Genomic DNA, 23,812 nt, shown 5'->3' on the forward strand with positions numbered 1-23,812 from the left:
TGCTGCCTCAGAGCAGGTACAGCTGCAGCTGAGCAGTCCTGCAGACTCTGTGTGGCAGGAGCTCTGCTGCCTCAGAGCAGGTACAGCTGCAGCTGCAGCGCTTGCTGTTTGCCTCACATTTGGAACACCCTCACTCCTTCCGGTCATTCGTTCCAGGGGAGGAATGACACCAGCATTTCTGAGCTGTTCTTGTCTTTTCTCCAAGAACAGTCAGGGAAAGCAGACTTCGTGATCTCCATGCTAACTACCAGCCTGCCTGCTGCCAGTTCTCCCTACTTCTGCCAGTGATGACATTCAGCTTGCTCCTCCACACAGGATACAGCACTGATTCCTCATTATGTAAGGCAGTCTAGGTCAAGTGTAGGAGAGACACTGCTGGCCTGAGCAAGCTACTGGATTGCTCCCTCAGCTTCATGGGGTCTGGAAGCTGGATCCTGATCTTTGCTACATCTTCTTGGGTGAGTGTTTTTGCGTGATTTAAAAGGTTACTGTGCTCCTTTTCTATGCAGATAGCTGTCAGCCATACTGTGAATTGCAGAGATGATTTCTTAGGTGAAACCAGCTCTGTCAGCATGATTGAATTAATAGAGTAGTTCTTCTAGGCATCTCAGCTTTAAGACACTTTGCAAATAAATAAATAAATCATAAATTGGATTTTTTAAGAAACATCCTTTCTAACCATATGGGGATTAGAGTTAATTTGTCTGATTAAGCAGTGAATTAAATCCATTTGCTTGAAGATGATGTGGGAAAGCATTATTGGATATTGCTATTAGCTCTGAGAGGTTTACTGCAGTTCTTGGCTGTTGCATTTTTTTAGCCTTGCAAATTACATATATGCTTCTCCTATTAAATGTTGCAAAAGAATCAAAACTTGTATTTAATTGTCTTGTACTTTCTGGCTATTTTTTGAAGCAGCAATGAAACCCGGGATGCTATTTGCTATGTATTGCATGAATGTGTGAATCTTTATGCTTCTGAGATAGGTAAGGTGAATACTGCAGATAAAATTACGTTTAGTGACTGCTCTGCAGAATGCCAGAACAGTACATGGGAGCTGGATTTATATTAGAGGGTAGCTTTTATTCATGCACCACATAGAATTCAAAGACCTTTTTTTGTATTTCAGCTCTGCTGAAAATCAGTCTGTAACAAAGAACAGAACAGGTTTGTCCTTAATTATACATACTGGGTATTGTCAGGTGCTGGAATGTCTGATCTTACTGGAATGCAGTAGAAGAGGCCCTGGAAAGTAACAGCATAACACTGATACTGCAGTATCATACAAGGAATTTTAACAAGGCTAGCTTGCTTGCTAAGAGCAGCTAATAAATCTGAAAACATTTTTAACACATTTGAGAGATTAAATGGAACACTTCTCTTTATGTGCAGTACCTTGGACAGCAACTTTTTTGTTCTGTGGCACCGTGAGTCTCCTCCATGGGACTCAGCAATTTGTGAAAATTAATACAAATTTAAGATACCTTAATGGATTTAAAAACACTGGGGAATATATAATAAAAAAAAACCAAACCAAAACTGAGAGGAACTTTGGTCAGCGTTGTATCAATGGGCTCTATTTAACAGCTTGCTGCCAAGATTTCTTTTAATATTAGCTTTAAAATAGTGAAGCTTGTATTGAGATATGTTAATGAGTGTCAAAATAGTAAATGAAGAATGAAAAATTGTTGGCAATTTACAATAAGGCATTGACAAAATTTTCCTGTCTGATAGGTAACTGCTCACTTCAAGTGTAAATGCCAAGATCCCTTAAATCAAAATAGAATTGGATATTTCTATAAGTTTATGGGCAAATATAAGGTTATAACTAATTTTGATGGGAAGAATGGAAGCCTGGAAGCCTTTTAAGTGTGTTTTTTCTCCCCATAAAAAACCAGTTGTTCTTCACATTGTTCTAGAAATAACTAATAGACTTTAATTTCAACACTTGCTCTAAAGTGAGGTGAATTGTTCTACTCTTTTCTTATTGTCTTTGAAAGCTCTTTTTCTCTGGAAAAGAACTGCCAAGCAGTCAGTTGTCTTTTCATCATGGTCTTGCCTTACCAGTTACTAATTTATTTATTTTTTTTTGTAATGACAGTCATATAGATCTATGCTGTGTTTTATTAGATACACCAGGCTGCTGCCTTAATTAATTACATTGTGAAAGTTAGGTTCAAGAAAGTGTAGCTCATTTTTGGTATCTTGATAACACCTCTGTTGCAATGCAGCATATTACATTGTATAATATTTTATAGATACCACTTCAGACTTCAAAATACAGATCTCTTTCAAACAAACTTAAAATAATAGCATAATATAGGAACTTTAGAACAAAACTGCTAGGTACCTTGAATTATTGTAATGATGTACTTCACATTCTTTGTCTCTTGCTGCATGAAGTGTTCTAAAATAGTTACGCTATTATATATGAGTACACTGTGTTCCATCCCATTTCAAGTGTGGGTGCTTGAGGTATTTTCTTACAGGCTCAAGGAGTATTACTAACATATCTATTCAATTAGAAGGAAAAAAAAAAAAAAAGCCTTGCTGTCTTTAAATGTAGAGTGATCTTCTGGAAGTCTTATTTTTATTTTTTGCAACATGGTTCATAGCAGGGCATTCAGTGCTTCTGAGCATAGCAAGCTGCAGATAGTACAGTAGCATACAAAGTGTTAGAAAACTCTGTTTCCTGTGTGTATTCATATATCCCATATTCTGGGATATCACTTTGGGTCTGAGAAATTGAATCTGAACTATTAAATATGTTTTGAACCCACTACAATGCAAGATATTGGTTGGTGGTGGTCAGTACCTCCTCCTGGTATTTTTCTGTGCTTTACTGGAATTGTCCAATTCATGACTACATCACTAGCTTGCTTTCAATATTCTTTATATTTCCTCAAATCACAGTATGCAGCTAGATTTTCTGACAAACTTTTCATTTTTTCCCAGAGCACTGGAATTTTCAGCACTGCAAAGGAGTATCTTTGCTCTTTTCATAGTTATGGAAATGACACTAAAACTGAGGAGCATGAAAACAAGAACAGTGTGTCAAATAAGTTATTGAGATCTCAGGTTTTATCTGTCCATTTTAATTGAGCAGTTGAGATACATATTGTGATGACACACATATGCTAAATTAGTGCTAAATAGAAAACGAAAGATTAAAAATATTTGTGCTTTAGTTTATGTCATGTAACAACTAAATATGACTGTAGTAGTATAGTTGACAAGTTTTCCATGTAAGTTTGGGCTCACAAATGCAGATCTTTCACTGTCTAGAACTTCCAGCTTTTATCTGCATCTAGTACACAAAAATATTCCTAATGTGACAAAAATCTACTGCTATAGAAATGTGCTTTACCTACTCCAAAGACAACTGTTTAGAAGCTGGCAGGTGTGCTTTGTTCCTTGTGCAAAAAGTTGCTATGCTTTTTATTCAGAGGTTTTACTTGCTCTTCCTTGAAACTGGTTGGATGCAGTCTTCTGCGTTGCTACAGTTTGTCTCATTTTCCAGGTCCTGGGTCTCCATTATGATGTTTTCCCATCCTTAACTACTTGGATAGCACTTCTGTGACTGCAGTACAATTCATTCACAAGTTTAGAAAATGTCCCTTGGATCATGATCTTCACCAGCATGTCCACGGAGCATCTTGGTTGGCTAATCCCTTATTTATTAGATGAATTACTCCATTAGCTATCTTCCACACCCATGGTAATTCGTAGAATTCATTGCTATAACACTAGAAAGAGATACTGTAAAAAATCAAGAGAGATTTTTTAAAAAATGTTTCAGTATATAAAATGTACCTTATAAACTTTCTTTTTAATGAAGACATATTGCTCTTAACACTGTATTAAATGGACATACCATTCTGCATTGTTGCTTATGTGGTTTATTTGCCATGGCTGAACATATGAACTTCTAAGGTTAATTTTGAAGGTTTCTCTACATTGTACACAGCTGTGTTTTCAGCAAAATAATGCTGATACATAGTTGTCCGTTGCAGCAAAAATGCTGAAGGATAGAGGCAAATAAACCTACATTATTTTTTAAATTAATTTACAGTTCATTATAAAGTCTTTTCAGAAAGGGAACTGTACTGCAGAGGGACACTAGAGAAGGACTTCCAGATGAATCCTTTCATGCACTGAAGAATGACAAGCTCTTCTAATGCCTGGTGATCACTAAGGCTCTTGAGCCAAAAACTTACTGGGCTGTTCTTCACCAGTGCTCTTAAATATTTACACAGTGTTCCTGAGGTAGGACTGGTCAAAATTTATATGAGGACAAGTGAACCGCAGATCCCCATTAAGGCAAAGTTACCAGGTCTGCAGAATCTGAAATCTGCAGGATTGCAAGCTCATGGCTGCATTGGAAGTTTGCCTGGCAGCTGTGTCCCTGCTGCGCGTGGCATGGAAGGGTTCTCCTCGGCGCCTGCTGGATGGTTGCTTCAGCCAATACCCATTTGCTCCTTGGGCAGTCAGGGAGGATTTGTCACCACACCTGTGCAGAGAGCTGCTCAAAGATTTCCAAACTGAATGCAATGAGTATCCTGGAGTTGCTTGGTTTTGAAAATTATTTGATTAGCTATTAGCAGTTTACTATTTGTTTGCAGATGGTGAAAAAGGCAAATACTAGATTTTGGGGAGGAGAGGAAAGGGAGACCATATTTTATTTACTAACTTTACATCTATCTTAGAATTGGAGCAGCTCTGGTTGAGAAATCTATACCTTTTTGTTTTCTTCAGTTGTGGTGCAATATAAAAACTTGAAAAATTCTAAAGAATTAATGGGATATAGCTCTTTGGCAGCTGGAAGGAAGTTGTTGCTGTTGTGTTGATCAAATCTCTCTCAAATCCCATAGCAGATGGGTTCAAGAAGCCAGCAAAGAAGCTTGTTAAGATAATCAGAAACCCTATCAATTTTTCTGACAATGTAAGCTGCTGGAGCTGAATTTCAGCACCTAGTTACACTGTAAGCAGTGAAATTTGAGCCATGAGAAATCTGCTTGGAAAAAACAGGTTTCAGCATTCTGTTTATGATACTTGGAGATTTCTCAAGTCAATGGTCATATTAAGCATCCTGTGCTGAACCTCTTGTGATGCTTTAAGAAGGATGTCTTAGTTCCTTTGTTCCTAGTTTAGTGTTTAATTTTGTGTTGTTTGTTTCATTTCAAAGTGCAACATTTGAAAGGAACTATGCCTGTAACATGTCAAGTGTGTCCAGCTTGTAGCAAAGACTGGAGGGACTCATACTAAAACCTCAAGCTGAGGAGCAAAAATAATTTACCTTTTATCCTTGTGATAAATCTATGTTTATAAACATCAGACAATTCATCATTTCTAGAAGCATCCTCCATGAACAGAAAGGTTTCTGGGAATGATCAGTTGGCATCAGAAATTGTGTCTGAACATCTGTTTAGTATTTAAAAGTTTCAGGCTTCTGGTTCAGGTGTGTTACAAGTGCTGCAAAGTCATTTGTCACCTGCAAAGGCTTTACATGATCCTGATGAACTCTGCAAGTATATGAAAATCACACAAATCTGCCTTTACAATTGTACCTAAGAAAGATCCAAACAGTTGAACTGTGTGCTGCCAACAACTAATATTAAGATAATGACTTAAGGCTCTTTCTGCCTGTAGATCATAGACTCAAACTGCTTTTGGGTAGTTTTTGGGTAGTACTGCCTGAGCCACTTAGCAACCTACCAGTAGTACCAGCAGAAAAGCTAAATTAGAATCTGGTGATCATGACAGCAGTGAAAGATGAAAGCACATGAGGTCCTTCTCAATCAGAGCTCAGATGTATCCAAAGGATTGAGTGGTTGTGTCCAGTTTGGTCTTGCCAGTCCTATGTCAGCATTTTAGTATTAGTATTTGAATCTAATATGGTGTGTTTTAATTAAATATTTAGTGTCACAAGCTTGCTTACTGTGTCCTTTTAATCACTCCAATATTTGAAGACAACATATTTCAAAACTGGGCAATTAGATTTCATTATTAGAACAGTTATTCATAACATTCTGTACTGATAAATGCTTGAAAATAAGTGTTACACTGAGAGAGTTCCAAGTGCTTCTTGTGAAGGGACTGGTATCTCTGGTCACCACTGGGAGGTGGAGAAACTCTGATTCACACAGCTTGGATTCAAACAAAATTTAAGCATTCAAAGCATCATGATGTAAAAATATTAGAAAAAACCCATATCAGAATATTAGAATTGACTCTAAAGCATAAAATTCATTGAAGCTGCTTGGGGTCACTGACTCAGAGCTTAACATTAAGTGTCTGTTATATCACAGATATACCTCACTTCATACAGGTATTAATTAGATTCATATCCTTCAGTCTTTACATGCAGAAATGGTATTGAACAATGAAAGAAATACAATGTTATTTTTAGCCCTCCTTCCATGTGCCTCTCACCTTCGCAGTCACTGCCTCCACTTTTCCTTTCCTACCACTCTGTACCCACCCCCTCCAGCATGGCAGGCGCTGGGGCTTTCACAAGTGTTCTCTCATGGCCATCCCCACTTTTATTTTTATTTTTATTGGTGAGTAAAGCAAGATGAGAAATACAGAATGCTGTCTGATTCAGCTCCAGCTGCGGTGATCCAATGCAGATGGGGTTCATTGTGTTAGAAGCTACCATTACTGTTACTTAGCAGTCTGAATTTTAAAAAGGAGCCTTTTTTTGTCTAGGTTCCAGATTTGGCTGCACAGCTGCCATCTGAATCCAGGGGAATGTACAGAGCTGACGTGGCAGTGGTGTAGCAGGCGGTGTGATTAGCAATGCAGGCTGCAATAGATGGACCCGGCACTCGGGCACAGGAAGGCTGTTTTTGGTGACTGAACCCATGCCTGCTGAGGCTCAGCCCAGCAGCACTGCTCAGCGGGCAGGTGTAAAACCAGAGAGGACAGGTGGCATTGAGCTGTGATGTGTCAGAGGCTGACCTGGAAAGGTTTCTGGTGCTTTCGTCAGGGCTCATACTAACAATATTCCCTTCACATGTTTCAGAGACAAGTAATTAACTGAAAAGAAATTAAAATTACTGAAAACTTTATCTCATTTAACACTGGATAAAGAAATCTACTTCTCAGCACTATCCCTGCCCTTTGTTCCTCCCTGAAGGGAAACGGGGTTGCAGGTTTGCAGTCTCGTTCGGGTCAGGAAATCTCTAAAGAAGGTGTCTTTTACAGCCCATTCTTTGCTTTTGCCGATAGATGGGGCTGTCCTTTAAGGTGATGGCTTAGTACCTTTTTTTTCCCCTTTCTTTCTATCTTTACCCTCCTCTCTGTCTCTTTTTAACCTCCTCCCTTCCCCCTTCTTCTTTTTTCCCCCCTCCCCCCTGCTATTTGCTGATTTGTATTAGGTACCACAGAGTGAGCCTCCGAACAGGAAGACGAGAACAAAGCAGAGAGGATACTGCAGAGGTCTTTTTTTTTTTTCCCCTTCTCGATGAGAATGCAGCAATTTATAAACACTTTGTAATCTTTTGGAACTGAGAATCTAACCAGCTTTATTAGCATTTCAAGCCTTTCATCATCACTAGCTCTTGGTGGGTTTGTTTTTTGTTCTTTTTTTTATTATTTATTTTGGGGCTTTTTTTGCATAATGCTTTTGAAATTCCAGTTTTATCAGGTAAGCCAGGAGGATGGTAAATCCTAGACCTTAGTGCATTTATGTGAGCAGGCAGCATGGATCCCTCACCCCAGCTCCCCTGCCTTTTTTTTTTTTTTTTTGAATGCTTGCTTTATAGTTATTGTTAAGCATATAATTAAGGAGAATTTTGTGCTTTTTGGCTTTAAAAATGATTTTCAAGCTGCAGTCAGTTCTTTTTGGCATTTCAGCATTTTGTTACAAGATGTATTTCAGTGGTCTTGTATTTTTGGGTGTTTGCCTTTTTTGCTGGGGGGTCATTTTGTTTTAATTATTAGTACATATTTTCCCCTGAACTCTCTGGAAGATAACAGAGGTCGGGTTGTTTCTTCTCGTGGAAGACATATTAAAGTGTAAAGCAAGCACTGCAGGATTGTACAGTTTTCCTTCCCAGAAAGAAGCTCTGCTTAAAGGCTAAATGCTTCACACAAATGTTTTACCAAAGGAAGAAAGGCAGCCCTCTCTTTTCTCTCTCTCCCTCTGCCCTTATTCTTTCTGGTGAGGTGCACTGCTAGGAGCTCTTTGATTTTCATACTGACCAGGACTGGTTCTAACACTGTAGATACGGCTCGGTTCATAACCTGAACCGTCTTGCTTTTTCAAACAGCACAAGAAATTTGCCAGGTGGACTTCAAGCTCTTTCAGCGTCTTTTCTCAAATGGATTTCTTCTCTGCTGCATGTCTGAGGTATGTGCTTGGAGGAATCCCACTGTACTAATTACCTGGGATTGGGCTGTTTGCTCAGCACCACTTTGAGAAAGCTGTAGTTACTCACTCAGCAGTATTTAAAAATGGGTTGGTGTTTTCTGTCACTATTGAAAACCTCCTCAACTATATTTTTCCCAGAAATGCTTACTTTGTGGTTATGGTGTCAGGCTCCTGAGCTATATTGGCTGATGTTAGTGTTGCATTTTTGAACTGCACCTACCATGTTTATTGTGTTTTTTATGCCTGACCAATGTGTTGATGTCGAATACAAAAGATAAAAGGCTGTGCTAAAAATTACTCTGAAATCTAATGCAAAACAATAACAGGATTGCTGTCAAGACTGACACTCTGATACTCTATTCTGTTCAGCCTGGTTTGTGTGATCTTGAATATTTGCTTAAGTATTTAGACACAGGGAAGCAAGTTAGAGACAAGCAGCTTTAAACTGGTTGTCTTCAGTTTGTCAAAGTTTTCATTATTTTGAAGGATGTATCAAGGGGAGCGGGACAGTGAATTAGGGGAATTAAGAGCTTGCATAAGGCAAAGTATAATCAGAAAGCTTCTAATGAAATTCTAGGCAAACAGCAGCAATTTGCATACCATCTGTACCAAAAATAAAGAATTTTAAAAGTCTGTGATGACTTCCAGAAGAATTATATAGATAAATGTATATCAAGAAAACATATATCCTATCAGCTGTTTGAAACAATATATAGGGGCAAGGGTAGTTTATTATTGATCACTGAAACCTTTGTTGAAATTGTCATATAAAAGCCTAAACTTCCTTTGAAGTTTCAGAAGTTGCAATCATCAACAGTGGAGAAACTAGAAGCAATTACAGGTTCTTTTATTCTTTAAATGAAGATGGCCTTGAGCTAGAAAACCTTCACAGTATTTATGAATATGCACTACCCAGTGCCAACCTGTTTAAAGTGTTGTTGTTGACTTCTAAGGATGTCAGTACTGCTGCTATCCACATTGCACTGCATCCTTCTAGCATGTGAGTTCTAATTCCAGAGTTTTGCACATTCATGACAGAACACAGCATATTTAAGGGACAAACCCACAGACCTTAGCATTGAATTTTGTCCTTAAGTCATACTTTATAAATTCTTCTCTATCATTTTTGGCTGTCTGAAATTGAAGAACTGAGATTAAGTGTGAGTGTTCTTCTGCCCTTAGTTATGAGAAATAGTCTGTTAATAATCAGGAGAAATGGGTACTTTGCAAATTATTTTGAAAAGAGGCAGAAATCTTGATCTCATTTTCCTGTGTGCATTTAGAACTGGGACACTGTTATGGATTAATATATTTTCCTTAATTTTATTCATTTTCTGAACTCTCTCATCTGTGGGAAAACATATTGAGTCTTTTGGACTAAATCACATGAAGAGAATTGTGGATTGTTTTCCAGTAACAAAAACACATTCTGCCTTCTTTTTCTCCATTGATAACAGCGTATGTAGGTGGGAGGCAGTGGGATTCCTCAAGAGTCCTGGATTTGACCTGTAGACTGTCTGTTGGTGCCAAAATGACTACAGCAGAAGAAAAACCAAATTAAAAATTGAACAATATTTATTCACACTTCTAAACTGAGACAATCAGTGTTATGGAGACAGTATGACATACTAGAGAAGGAATACCATTAGGCTTTTTTTAGCATAATACTTTAGAGCACTTAAGAGATCACATTGCTACGAGAGAAAAAAAATCCTAAAGCTGAAATACTCTAAAATGTGGGAGAAAAAGAACCTTTGAGTAAATCTGAGCCATTAAATCTGCCTCTGATATTTCTGACTGAACATAATAATGTAGGGGGATGAGGAATATCATGCAAATTCTCTAGATGTTTTTTCTCAAACCTCAGTAGTTCTGGCATGTTGCTTTTATTTTTCTAGTTGTAGGTTTATTCTTTGTAGATTTCTATCCATAAAAAACACATAGACTTTGGATGGACACAACTGAAAATTTGGTATGAGTGAAGAAATTAATTAAATAGCAAATGTGGACATGGAAATCATCACTCTGTCCATACTGGGGTTAGTCCAGCTTCTGAAAAATATACTGATCTCTTTTTATTCAATATTAGTAATATTTGTTGATAGAATCACTGTGATGTTTTACTAAATACATGGGTGTTCAGTGTTTTTAGGATTGCTGTATTTTAATGATTATTGAGTCATTGTTTTCAGCAGTGTGTGATAGTTTCAGGTCCCCTTATGTTCTCTTCTGAAATTCTGTTTAACTCTAAAGAAAGAAAATTGATTTTATTTTGCACTTGTTAAAAAATCTGGGTAGAAACCTTCCCTGCCATATTAAATATCACTTGAAAATCCACAATTCTGATTCATCCACCCTGCTATTTATTGTATTTATCAGCTCCAGAAGTTCTCTCTCTCCTTCCTCTTTCCGCTGTGAAATTCTCATTACATTGCATTTTCAGAACGCAAGCTTCCATTGCTTTCTGTCTCAGCAGTATCTAGTGCATCTCTAACCATCCTTCCAGTTCTAGAATTGGCTTTTTAAAATTACTTCATAACACAAAAAGAAGAAACTGATAATAATCCTCCTGGTAAAGCAAAGCAAAACCAAACACTCAAATCCTGTCAAGGTCAAAAATAAAAATTTAGGAGTAAATGCAGAGGTTTGTGTGATTCAATTTTTTATTAATTCTATTTAATAATGGCATTGGTCAAAGAGGATAAATCTAAGTAGCAGCTACAGTACTGTTACCAAATGTTTCCTCCAGAATGAGAGCCCTCATTTTCTTGGTTTTAAGTGTTTAACTTCTCTGTTTAAAATTCTTGTTGAATTTATTTGTTAAGAGGAAATTGTAATGGAGGTATTTCTGAATGCAGATGATAGGTGCTCCTCTTAGGAATGTCCCAGCAGGGCTCTTCAAGGAGCTTTGCAGGTTCCCTGGAGTAAGTCCACACATGAAGACAGAAGTGAAGTGGGTGGTGGATCATTACAAGCTGAATGCTGAAGATGATTTTTGTTGTTTGTGTCCAGAGTGGGTGGGACAGGAAGTGAAGATTGAAGAAATGGGCTCACCTAGATGAGGTATGAGAACAAACTTTTTACTAGAGCAGATAGTGCAGAGCTGCAATAGAACGTCAGAAGAATTTGTGAAATTTGTCCTGAAGGTCTGTAGGAAGAGGTTAGCTGAAACATCTGTTGGGAAATAGGTATAGCAATCTTGCCTTGGGGAGCAAGATGAACTAGGGGGCTTCTGATCTCTTTTTTCCAACCCAGTTTTATTGTGAGTCTACAAAAAGAAGTAGATATCTGAGATACAACAGACAGTGTACAATAAATTATATAGGGTCCAAAATGGACCTGCTAAAAGCTATCTTCACTAGGATTGCCTAAAAGCATATAAGCATCCCCTGAAAATATTTATCCTATGGTGTATGCACTCTGAAATACTTTAAACATATCAATAAAAAACAGAAAATGGGTCCTAAAAAGTTACTTAATTTATTAGTGTTTTTTTTTTTAAATTACATAGTCTTTACTAGTGAACCATAGCAAGTGTGTGAATACAAGGGGTAGAAAAAGGGTATTTGCAAATCTGATCAATTTTCCATACTGTCTGGAGAATAGTACACATTTAATTAAAAATATTTTTAAATTGATAGTTTTCTTTATGGAAAGAACTAGGACACTTCAGAATCTGATTAAATAAAGTGAGTGTACCGGCGCCATTTCAAAGTTCTATTTTTAATGTTCATATTCAGTAATTTTCACTCACAGCTGAGAAACCCAGTCTGACATATTTATTTTCTAAAATGAAACCTAAATAATGCCATACATATATATTATTTGAAATGTGCAGTGATGGATAGAGACAGAGAACTGTCCAAAACCCCATACTGGGTACATAGTGATCCAATGTAATCTAGAAACCTTGTATCTGAGTATTTTTGCCTTCAGTTCAATTTATTTTCTCTTTACAAACACTGGGGGGATAAACCAGAAAGGATGACCCTTTATTATTGTGTTTTCATAACTTCATATTGTCTCAGAACAAAATATTACAATTGCTTCTGAAATAATGAAGCATTTTATCTGAAAGAAAAAATTTTACTCCAAGAAAAATGATCTATGTATTACAATGTATTTTTTCTTACTCATTTTGGCTCAGTCTAAGACCAGGACTAACTGGCATTGGGATACCCTGTAAGGGTCTTGTGTTTTCCAGACCAGCAGCTGTTTGCACCCTGTCAGGAGGGTACTGCTGATGGGAGGTGACTCTTGAGACATGTTCCCAAACTCCTTGGGAACCTATGAACCAAAATGACTCAAAGTTGCATCAGGATCAGCTCTTTCTAGAAAAACAAGGGATTGTGTCCACAGATCCAGCAGCATTTCTTACCACTGATTAATCTGTTGGCTTCTAAGCTATGGAGCAAACAAAATAATTATTGTCCATATAAATATATATAATGGAAAATGTATATGGTTAGCTAACAAGAGATAATTAAATTTTACTGAGCAGATTTTTTTTAGAATATGGTTTTAGAATAAGGTAAATAAATCCACAGACTAATATAACATGTTAATTGATAGGTACAAAATGTTGCAACATCTGAATTAACAATTGCAAAGGAAGGAGTACAATACTGTCTTGAGTGTCCTTTAAGAACAGTTTATAGCTGGAAAAAAACCCTGAAATGTATATCTTCCTTTTCTTCCATTAAACTCTATGTTATGGAGGGACACACCTTCAGAGAGTTTAATACTAATTAAAAAATCTCAATTGTGGTGTAGAAGATTGTTAATAAGTACTTACAGGAAATGCAAAACCAATTTAGAAAGCATCTTGCAAAATGAGATACCAAACTGGACTTGATTGAAACAATTATATATGTTTTAATAATTCTGAATATTTGCATAGAAACCAGTATATATGCATCATTAAAAATTCATTACTATTTAAAGATAGACTAAATTGGTTTTGTTTAATGAATGATGAGTATGATATATATATATAGGGTCAGAGACAAAAAACACGTATGGAATACACTAAAAAAATGCTGAAAAATAGTATACCCTATAGTACTGTTTCTGGAACTGTGGAGTTATGAAAAATTATGTTTCCTAGGCACACCCAGATTAAGAACGCTTGCCAGATATTATTTCAGGATATTGCTGTCTGCTTTTTGCTGGCAAATATAAAATTGCCTGCAATATTTTATTGAAGCAGAATTTCCACTCACCTGAGCTACATACCTGGGAAAATTTTGCAAAATATCTTTATTCTAACACAACAGCTGATCTCCAGGGGTGCGTTCCTGCCTCAACCTTTATGAGCCTGTAATACAAAACCACATCCTAAGAGTGCTGCATGGTGGCTGTCACCAGCCTGTTCATTTCTAATAAGGAACAGTTATGCACCAAGGACAAAAAAAAAAGAGTATAAATTATAAAATATGTGAAGTCTATATTAAATATATAAAACTATAAACCTATATTTTTAATAGAAATATAAATTAGAAAATTTGGAAATGCTAATGTAGGTGTAGTGCTGCATCATGAGGTAAGAGGAGTGTACCTGCTCTGAACTATCGTATTTCATGGGTGGGACATATAGTAGACAGAAGTTTTCAGCTTTACTGATATAGATGTGCAAGGAGACTAGGAAATAAAGTCTTAATTGGTCCGAGTACATTTTAAATAGAAATCCGGTTCAAGATTACTTTTATTCAAACAGTCCGGCCTGGAGAGAACCATTGTCCCGTGTACTGTGCCCACTTCAGCGCCCGTCGAGGGCACCCCTGCAATGAACTGCCCGTGCCCAGCAGCTTAGACAGGCACACACACTCTGAGGAGAGTTTTTATGGAGCCCATGACTGTTACACACAGTGCCAGTGCCGAGGATTCTCACAGCGATGGGAGCTCTGTGCCTGCGGCCTGGCGAGAGCGCTCTGCTCCGTCAGCCAGCGCAGCTGCTGGTTTTGCTGTGGGTTAGGCGCTGTCCAGCTGCCGCACAGCCTGCTGCGAGTCTGGCACTTGTGGGCCTTGACCTCACACTTGCCCTCTGCTTTCCCCTCAAGCAGCTTTCTGTATGTCTGTGAAGTCTAAGTTCAGACTACTACTGAACCAGCACTAAATAATATTTAATGGTTCTGCTGGGAGAAACAAAAATGCTTACTGCCCGAGAGTAGGGAAGGATAAATTGTGAGACGTGCTAGCAAGAGAAAGCAAAGTAGCTGATACAATACCCACTCTCTTATGTCTGCATGCCTAATTCCTAGACAATAACACTGAGTTTTGGGAGAAGAGGAAAAAATAAGGGCTGAGGAAATGCAAATTAATCAATTTTTTAAAGTGCAGGGGAGTAGTAAACATCAAATTTTATTTTTAAAGAATATTTCTTTGTTCCAAAACAATCTGTCTTTAGGACATTAAGCTCTATTTAACTGTCTAACAGTGTTTTATTCAAAATTTTCACTCCCTTTTCCTTTGACTGCCTTGCACATATTCATCTGCAAGTCTCAGCAGTGACATTTATTTCTCAGAATTATATGCTTTTCAGAATTCTGAAATGCAGGAAACTGGTCAGTTTTGGGATAGATTTTTTTTCCTCCTGTGGTTAAAGAAAGATTGACTATGATGTAAGGCTGAAATTGCATACGATATGTCTAAGGTTATATATTTAAGTCTGTATCTTAGTGCTGAGGCAAAAATTACAATGCCTCTATACAGAGTGACAAGAATTTTATACTGACTTTTGTATGAATTCTTGATTACTTAGCACTTTGGAAAAGGATGGCTCATGCCTTTAGCTGTCTGTTCAGATAAGTTTCAGATAGGAAATATGAGCCATTTTCTCTCTTTCATGTGAGAAAAGATTGTGAAGATGGCTAAATAATGGCTGAGGGCAGTGCAACTGTGATTAACAGTATTATGAAGTCCACAAAGTAAGCTGCTTCTCTTTAGAGGTCTGCAGGTCTGTGCTTCTCTGTATAATACTTTTAATTCAAGTGGCTTTGCTGAAGCAGTATTTGTATTGCAGTGTTGTAAGGTGTATTTTAATTTTGGAAGTTTCAGGAACTTTTTTTTAAAAAACCTCCTGTTCTCTGCCTGTGCCAGACTCAGTTCTGAGCCCATTCCTTGATATTGCTCATCTGAAGTACACACTCTTGAATTTTAACACTTCTTAACACCCAGAATTCTTACCTGCAAATTGTTTTATTTCTATTTGTGGCCAGCATTCCAGGTTGCTTTGGAATGGCATATGGGTACTTTTGGATGTCTATAGTAGGCAGGAGCTCAGACATGGAATGTAGGATCACAATGTGAATGTGATGTTCAAACACAGAGAGGGAGGAAATTGCTTCTCCAACCATCCTACAACCTAAGTATAAGGAAAAATGCTCAAATTTCACAGAGGGAAAGAAGACCTGTAAGGTGATGAAGTAGTTTTGGGAGATGAGCAGCCTCACCACTGAAGAGTTTTGGAAGGTGTCTTGAAAAATTAAGATGTTAAAAGGAGCACAAGCAAAATGAGGGATCTTTTCAGATATTTGTATCTCCTTAATGTGACTGGAAATTTTCAAAATTCCAGTGTTGATGGAAATTGAAAATTTAAACAGCAGTGTTAACATCTAAAAATTAAATTCAATATCATGAAGAAAGGCTGCGAAGGGCCTCTGAGAGGCAATCAGTCATTTGCTTTCTGAGAATTTATGCAGCAGGATGATGGTGCCCAAGCAACTAGCTAGAAAATCGTTCTGAATAAGGGCAAGGTTTTTTGATGAAGGAAAAGATACTTCTTTGTTTCTTTGTAAGAATTATGGAAAACAGACTTTAGATATGTATGGCAGTGGCAGTACAGTATGATTTATAATTTAGCTGTATAACTTAACCAAGGACATTTGACACATATAAGAGTCAGATTCATTATGACTGCTAGTAGCACAGGCTCCACTAACCTCAGCAGCCCTTAGGCTTGGTTGCCTTTCATGTGCTGAGCTGCTGTGTTAAGCACTCATAGTCTGGGAAGAATCACTCCATCTAGAAATTGAAGACATTTTCATCAGTAATGGCAGCAGAAGAAAGTCTGAAATAATTAAGACTTGGGTCAATTGGACTACGTGTGGGATAAATAGGATGATTGTGAAAGGAGTTTGGAGACTGAAATAGCTACAGCCATCCATTCTTCCTGCTTTCAGCAGGGTTCATGTGGTTTGGACAGCTTTGATGCTGTTCTGAAAAGGTAAACTTCACAGCTGTGTAAACCCATTTACCTGCAGTGTGAACATGGCTGTCTGCTGTTCAGGGCACAAAACCAAAAGTAAATCAAGATGGACTTTGCAGGTTTGGTGATTTGAAATCATACTGTCTCCCAAGTCCAGAAGAACTGCCTGTAAGAGGCAGTACAGGCAGGTTCATGTTGCCACAATAGCAGCTTCTGACAGATACAGTTTTGGCTGTACTCTGTCAAATATAGTACAGATGTAGCCTGAGAAAAATAGGTAGTAAAACAGAATCTTAATATTTCATATTGTTGCTGATAAATCTATGTTCTCATATTTCAAAAGAAACATCTTAAGATTTGATAATGTAGTACATTGCACTTTTTCACTGAGGTCCTTTCTTCTTAGGGGATACAGTCACTAAGGGAATAGTCTTTTAAAGGTGCTAATCAGTCTTGTGCTTTGGCCACCTGTTATGCATCACATCATGGTGTTCTCACTGAAAAAAATGCCTTTTGCTTTGCACTCTTACCTGTTTTTAACTGTCTTTTACAGTGGTAACAATTTTTATCTTGACCTTCATGGGGTTTGGAATATTTTAGATACGTGCACTGCTTTGCACTTGCTGGCTTGCTTCAAGCCTCTGTGATCAACATGTAGTTCACCCAAGAATTCCCTCACCACTGAGCCACAGCAAGCCTAACTTCACAGCCACATTACCTGCAAAGACAGGCTTGATGCCATCAAGCCCAAAATACTCCCAAAGCACTCAGTTTCCAGCAAGCCTGGCTGCCTGGGAAGGCTCAAACAGTCAGGGAGAGAGGCAGCTTGCATCTCACTCTCTAGGACCCACTCAAGGACCATGTTAGGCTCATGTCTCCCATGGGTTTGCCAGAAAGACAAAAAGGTTTCAAGGAGGAAAAAAAGTATGAGCAAGAAAGTAAGAGAGGAAGGGAGAAAAAAATTTTCATTATATTTTCATACCTTCTGATGAAATTTTAAATATAGAGAGAACAAGGAATTTTAAGAGTAATAAATATGGAAAACTACGTAAATGAGTCTAACAAAACAACTCCTACTCAAAATTGCTAAGTAATGAAAATTATTCTGTATTTACACTTTTCATAGGCTTTTTTCTCAAAGTCAAATTAAAATCTGTTTGATGTAATTTCCACCTATGATATAAAGTCCCCAATTTGTCCTTGACTCACAATGAATGAAACTCAAATATTTTTAAGCTTCTTAACTGTGCATGTTTCCCTCAGACTTAAATGTCCTTCGATTCCTTAGAGCCATGACCCTACAAATTACATTGATCTCTTCTCTGATAGCGTTCACTGTTGACATACTTAAGACTAGTTTTTCATAACTTGGTATTCTTAATCTTTTTGTAGTGCTCTTCCATTGTTGTGCTCAAGTGCACTGAGAAATGGTTTTTACAAAAGGAAGTTTCCTACTTTGGTTTCTTACTGTAAGCTTATTTATACAAATGCTTCTAGACTGTACATACAATACCTGCAGAAACATTGTTCAGCTCTCAGTGTGGTAGAAAATGGAGCCCTGTCTTCAGATGCATTGATCAGACAAGAAACATGATGTGCTGAGGAATGCCTCTCCTCATTTTTCTCAGCTGGGTGTATTGTAAATCAATGCCTGACTCTGGGGGGTTGAGTGGCTGAAGCTTTCTCCCATCTAGTAGGGCTAGAACTAACTTTCACGCTGGTCTGCCATTAGTGGAGTAAAGAGTTATGGGATAGTTATTACTAGTTTATAATTTATCCTTAAACTATTGAAGCTGTTTCCCTGGACACCTGATGCCAAAATACCAGAAGGCATTGCAACTCACTATTATAAACTAAAAATTATTAATTAGAAAAAGTTCCAAAACACTTTAATCTCTCTAATACAACATTAAAAACAACAATTTAGAGCAGCAATAAACAGTTTCAATCACAAATGCAAGAGTATTTTCAGTTAATGAAAAGACAAAAATGTGGTTTTGAATTAGAATAGCTGAAAGTACTTTAATCACCAATCACAAATCCTACAAAATGAGAAATCTGGTATCTTTCAATTAGAAAAGTTGAAGGAGATGTATTATTTGCTGACATTTTCTGTGGTCTTCAGTTTACCATGTTGATTATCCTATTAGAGTTCTCATCTTACATGTGGAGCCACATGAACAGATTCAGATTAGACAGACCTTGTGATCTATCAGTGTGAATTCAAGGTTGAGTACAAGATAGAAAACTTTATTTAATTTTTTTATTGGTTCATTAGCTTCATTAATGTAGTTTGTGTACATTTGATGTGCACCTAGTGATATTTATAAAAACTACAGATTTCAAACTTTTTGCCTTTTTTATATTCTTGCACCTATATTTGAGAATTGCTTCTTTGCAAAATAATCACTATATGTGCACTACAATTCCACTTTCAACCACATAGCTTAATACTATATTTGATAAACTAAGTGTTCCTTGCTTTTAGCAGATTATCTGATCTTCAGAAAGCTACCAGGCAGTGGCTCAGAATATGAATAACTGGATGTTTTGCTTTGAAATTTGTTATAATTTATGCTCTTTATAAGTATATATCAATATTTCAGATATTTCTAATTAATGGTTTTCCATTTTTGAATAACAAATCTTGTGATATTATCTTAGTTTTACATCTTGTCTGTTTTCTCAGTACACTTCATAGTATTAATTAGTTTTCAAGTGTTCTGGGTTGCTAAACATTTAAAGTCCATGCACATAATGTATTCTTATTTACTTTAAAAAAGCATATTTCTTTAATCTTTTCTCTTGACCAATCACAGGATTTAAAAATTTTCCGAAGTTCTGATAGCACTTGATTTCTTAGTCTATAATTTTACTGCTTTTGACTGGATTATTTATTATATCTTTACACTTCACTCATAAATCAACTTAACATCCTGAACATTTATCATACTGTTAGACCATAAAATATTAAATGACTGGAAAATTACCAGCACCTCAAAAGACAAAAAACCTTGAAATCTTTGCTTTTAAGTGAAAGTCAGTGTGGCTAACAGTCTTCACTCAGTGGTTTTCAAACTGCTGCTTCTGCAGAAATACTAATTCCCAGGCCTTGCCTTTCTTTGCAAATCTGAACCTTTTGCCAATAATGCATTGCTCAAAGGATGGGGCAGAGGCAGCAGATGTTGCTGCTGCTGCTGCAGCAGCTTGCAATTAACTATTTAATAGCAAGAATAACTTTTTTTATTTTCTAGGATTTTTCAAGATTGTTTTCCCCTTTATGCAACTGAAAATACTGAATTCCATGTAGGAGTTTTTTAGATCTTAAAACAAGCTAAATATCTAATATTCAATAAACAGAGTAAATTAACTTTGCAACTATACTACGTCTAGGGCACAAGGTGCCAGGGCTTGAGCACTGTCCTAACTCTAGACCCACATCATGTATAGACATGCCTGGACACAAGACTGGGACATCATGGCCTCATGAGTGTCCACTGAATGAAAACTTTCCAAAATTACATTGGACTATCATTGTTAATTCAAAGTTTGTTAAAACCTAATCAGGATATAGGTGAGAGTTATTTACTTGTTTTTTGTGGTTTTTTTTACCAGGTATGTTTTGTAAGAAGTTTCTTTAAAGCAGTGATGTGATTTTTTTAAAAATTTTTTTTTGAGAACTATATGAAAACATATAAAATAGTTTTTGAAGTTAACTAGAATTGTATCTGGAAGAACAGATACTAATTATGCTGCTGTAAATAGAAATTGCCAATCTGGTAATAAGCCATTTCTCACATATTATTAGGTAATTATTGAGTTCAAAGAAGCTTACTAAGAAACACCAGAATCCTCTTATTGTTGGTGAAAGTGCTTTGTGTGTCCAGAATCACAAAATGCAGAGGAACATGAGGGGAGAACTGCAGAGGAGTTGCTTCGGCAGGATCAGAAGATGCCGATGCCCAAGGTGCAGTGCCTTGCCCACATAAACAGAAATGCAAATGTCATGTGTTTACAGGCTTGCTGGATGGCATTATCATATAGCATACCAATTAATTTGGAAAACACTTCATTCATATGTAGCCCATGTATTTGTTGCAACTCATAAAACCTGAGACAGGCTGAGGGCTGCAAAAGGGGATTGAGGCCGTAGAACCCTCCCAAAGTCATGCAGTGGCAATAGCGCTTCCTAGGATGCAGAGTGCCTTTGTGGTTTAAGCATCTCCCATTCCTAGAGCACTCTTCTCTCACAGGCAATCTGTGAGATGGATCCCTCCCTTTGGCTGCTGCACTGCAGCAATTTAGCAGATGATACCAAGCTCCTGACACAGGGTGGTGGGGCTGCTCCTGCCGTGGTGCTCTGCACCGTGCACAGGCGTGTCCTGCGGCATGCCTTGAGTGCACAGTGTGGAAGAGCAAGGGGATGAAGTTTCAAAAGTTGCTTTCATATGGTGGCTGGACTTCTGTGCAGTATAAAAAGTACAAGTTTCTACAACTTGTGGTGTTTATCACGTCACAGTGGCCCCATCATTGTGCATGAAAAGCAGAAACTCTTCGTTACCTTAATTATGATTGATTTTTTTTCCCCTATTGTCTTGTGTGTCAAACATGTTCCTGTTGTTCCTGTGTCTGCTTCCTTGACCCAGGAAAACCTCAAGAATGAAATCTGTGCTTGCTAAATTTGTTAGAAAGTAAATAATTTTGTCATTATGTCTTTCAGGCTTCTGGCCTTTCCACTGACTATATGAGATAGCAAGTACCTGAATGCTGTTAATGAGGTCAGGCAACCCACTAATTTGAGTATGGCAATGTCTTTGGGCTTGTTAGCTCTGCAAATTTTGCATCATTCTAGAGTATGGAGCAATCTGTTTTCCATCAACTTTTATTTCTTTCCCAAGTGTGGCAATATGCCAAGACCAGAACTTAGATCTTGTCTTAAATTCAATTTTATCTTAATGTAAAATGAATCAGTAGCATTATGTAATGTACACTGCATAGCCTACGTGGCTTTGTTTGTTTTTTTAACTCAAGAAACGTTATATTATGTTTGCTAAGGTAAATATAAGCAGATGTTTAAGAAACGGATATTTAAGAAAATTAAAATTGAGTTAGTAATGTAGATTGCCAGTAAAAGGGGTCAGTGCTCTGATCAAATGAAAGAAAGTAGAAAGATTCCTTCTCTGTACTGCAGTAATTTGCTGCACAAGATATGCTGCAGGAACAGGGTAAGCAGAGAATCCATTCAGCTTGGTAGCAATCCAGTAGTTCTAAGCCATTAAATGCATTTGCTCAGATGGAGTACTAATGCAGCTGCATTGTGACTTGTCCCATTAAAATTCTTTCTTTCTTTCTTTCTATGAAACTGCATAACTAATTTTGGTTTTTTCAGCTTTCTAAAATAGAAAAGACTTGTTTGCAGTTCATTAGACTTGGAATTAGACTAGCAAAGCAGTAAGCCAAAGCAAGCTATTCCTTTTTAATCTAAAGCAAAGCCTAGTACCTATATTTTTGTTTAGAGATACATTAGTTGAATTTAAAAATATACTGAGAATAGCAATTTCAACAATAGATACATATATAAAACTAATAGAGATGGATAATATACTGTGTCTACATCATAAGATTTTCTAATTTCCTCTAAACAAGACACAAGGACACAGGACTGAAAATCTAAGTGCTAATGGGAGAAAAGGTTGCAGCAAACAGCTCCCAGGGTGCATCCTGATTTTACCATCCTGGGGGTTTTGCTGGCTAGTTATCTTGTGGGGGAAGGTTGGCTTATTTAACTTTGCTTTATTTTTCAAAACTTATGCTTGTATTTTCTTCCTGAGTTAAATTAATTAGTTGTTAGTGAACATTATAACTAAACCCTCTTTTCCCTTAGTTAGTGCTACATTTTTTCTTCTCAACTAACGTACCTCTGGTGATTTTCAACTGACTTTTCTCAAGAAAATTTACTAGGTGTAATAGAGAAATAGTTCTAGCAGCAGGGATCAGAAGCCATGGTTGCCTTCCCAAATGAAAGTTTACTTTTAAGATGCCCAGTTCGTGTTTTCTGACATGCTTTCTATCTATCCCATTAATGTTGATTTCATTCCTGCACAGTGATGGTGAAACACTGCGAAGAGATCAGGTGATCGTTAGGCTGGGGTCATGTAGGAGTTTTGCTGACTGATGTAAAATGTGGCTTTGAAATCTCTAGAGCTGATGAGGGAATTTAACATAAATACTTCTGTGATGTAAGCTAAGCAATTGTACAACAGTGTGGATACCAGATACATGAGCTGGATTTCCTAGCTCTGTCTGTTCTGCTTTCTGGCCTCTGGGCAGCCCAGATTGAGCACTGAGCTACCTTCCTGAACCATACAGCTACCCCATAGCTGTTTGCAACTCTGTGGCAAATTAAATAGTCATCCTCTCCCCTCATCGCTCCCCTTCAGTGACCCTTTCTGAGTGTCAAGTTAAGTACTGGAAGTGTCCAGCTGCAAAGCATAAACTTTCACTTAAACTGGTATATACTGTTTGATTGTTTCCAATATTTCAGATAATTTATTTATAGCTCAGTGCATATCTATGTACCCTATTCTGATGTCTGCAGTATTACTGTGCCTATCCTTTATTTAAAATTAATATGCATTAAATAAATGCAGTTATCCAAGTCTAAGTAATGTAATGCAAGCAGGCCCTTGTGCCAGATCTGCATTATCCATGCTGAGAGGGAACATCAAGAAGATGGTAAAAAAAGATATGGGAGAATCCTATTATCAGTCTGGTAATATGCATGTTTCCCTTATAAAGCTGTCCATGAGAATTAAATTTAATTTTATATGTGAGCTACAGGGAGTCATAAAAAGTTGCATTGTTCTAGTATTCCAATCTGATTCCTGTCCTTCTGCCAATCATGTTGCTTTGGATATCCTACCTGCCTTTGATACCTGCAGTAACCCTATAATTGGGACAGACAGGACAGACACAGGCTTGGTTCTGAGGCCACACATATAAAATTGTGGTGGCTTCCCGCAACTTTCTTCTTCTCCTCCCACAGATCCACAATTTGAGGAAGGTAAATTATATTTATTCTGTATGCTGAAGAAAGAATCATAATGACTCACTGATAAATCAAAAGTAATGAGAAACTGTGCCAATATATGATGCAAATTATTATAACATAGAGATCTGTGCTCTATGAGTTTACATGTAGATCCATTAATTTATCTTTATTTTGCAGCAAT

The 23,812-nt window shown here is 37.2% G+C and overlaps 1 protein-coding gene across 4 annotated transcripts in view; it reads left to right on the plus strand.

The window, feature by feature from the left end:
* Nucleotides 1-51: 51 nt before the first annotated feature.
* Nucleotides 52-23,812, plus strand: part of LOC107207489 (sodium channel protein type 1 subunit alpha) — a 91,200-nt gene continuing 67,439 nt past the window's right edge. For 3 of the 4 annotated variants that reach the window (XM_015634686.3, XM_015634688.3, XM_015634683.3), the window contains exon 1: nt 52-458. The gene's annotated coding sequence lies outside the window, so the exon portion shown is untranslated. Of the gene's footprint in view, nt 459-8,273; nt 8,354-23,812 lie in introns of all 4 variants that reach the window. The other variant, XM_015634684.3, reaches the window with a different exon arrangement.

The sequence above is a fragment of the Parus major genome, chromosome 7 (assembly GCF_001522545.3).
Source record: "Parus major isolate Abel chromosome 7, Parus_major1.1, whole genome shotgun sequence".
NCBI lineage: Eukaryota > Metazoa > Chordata > Aves > Passeriformes > Paridae > Parus > Parus major.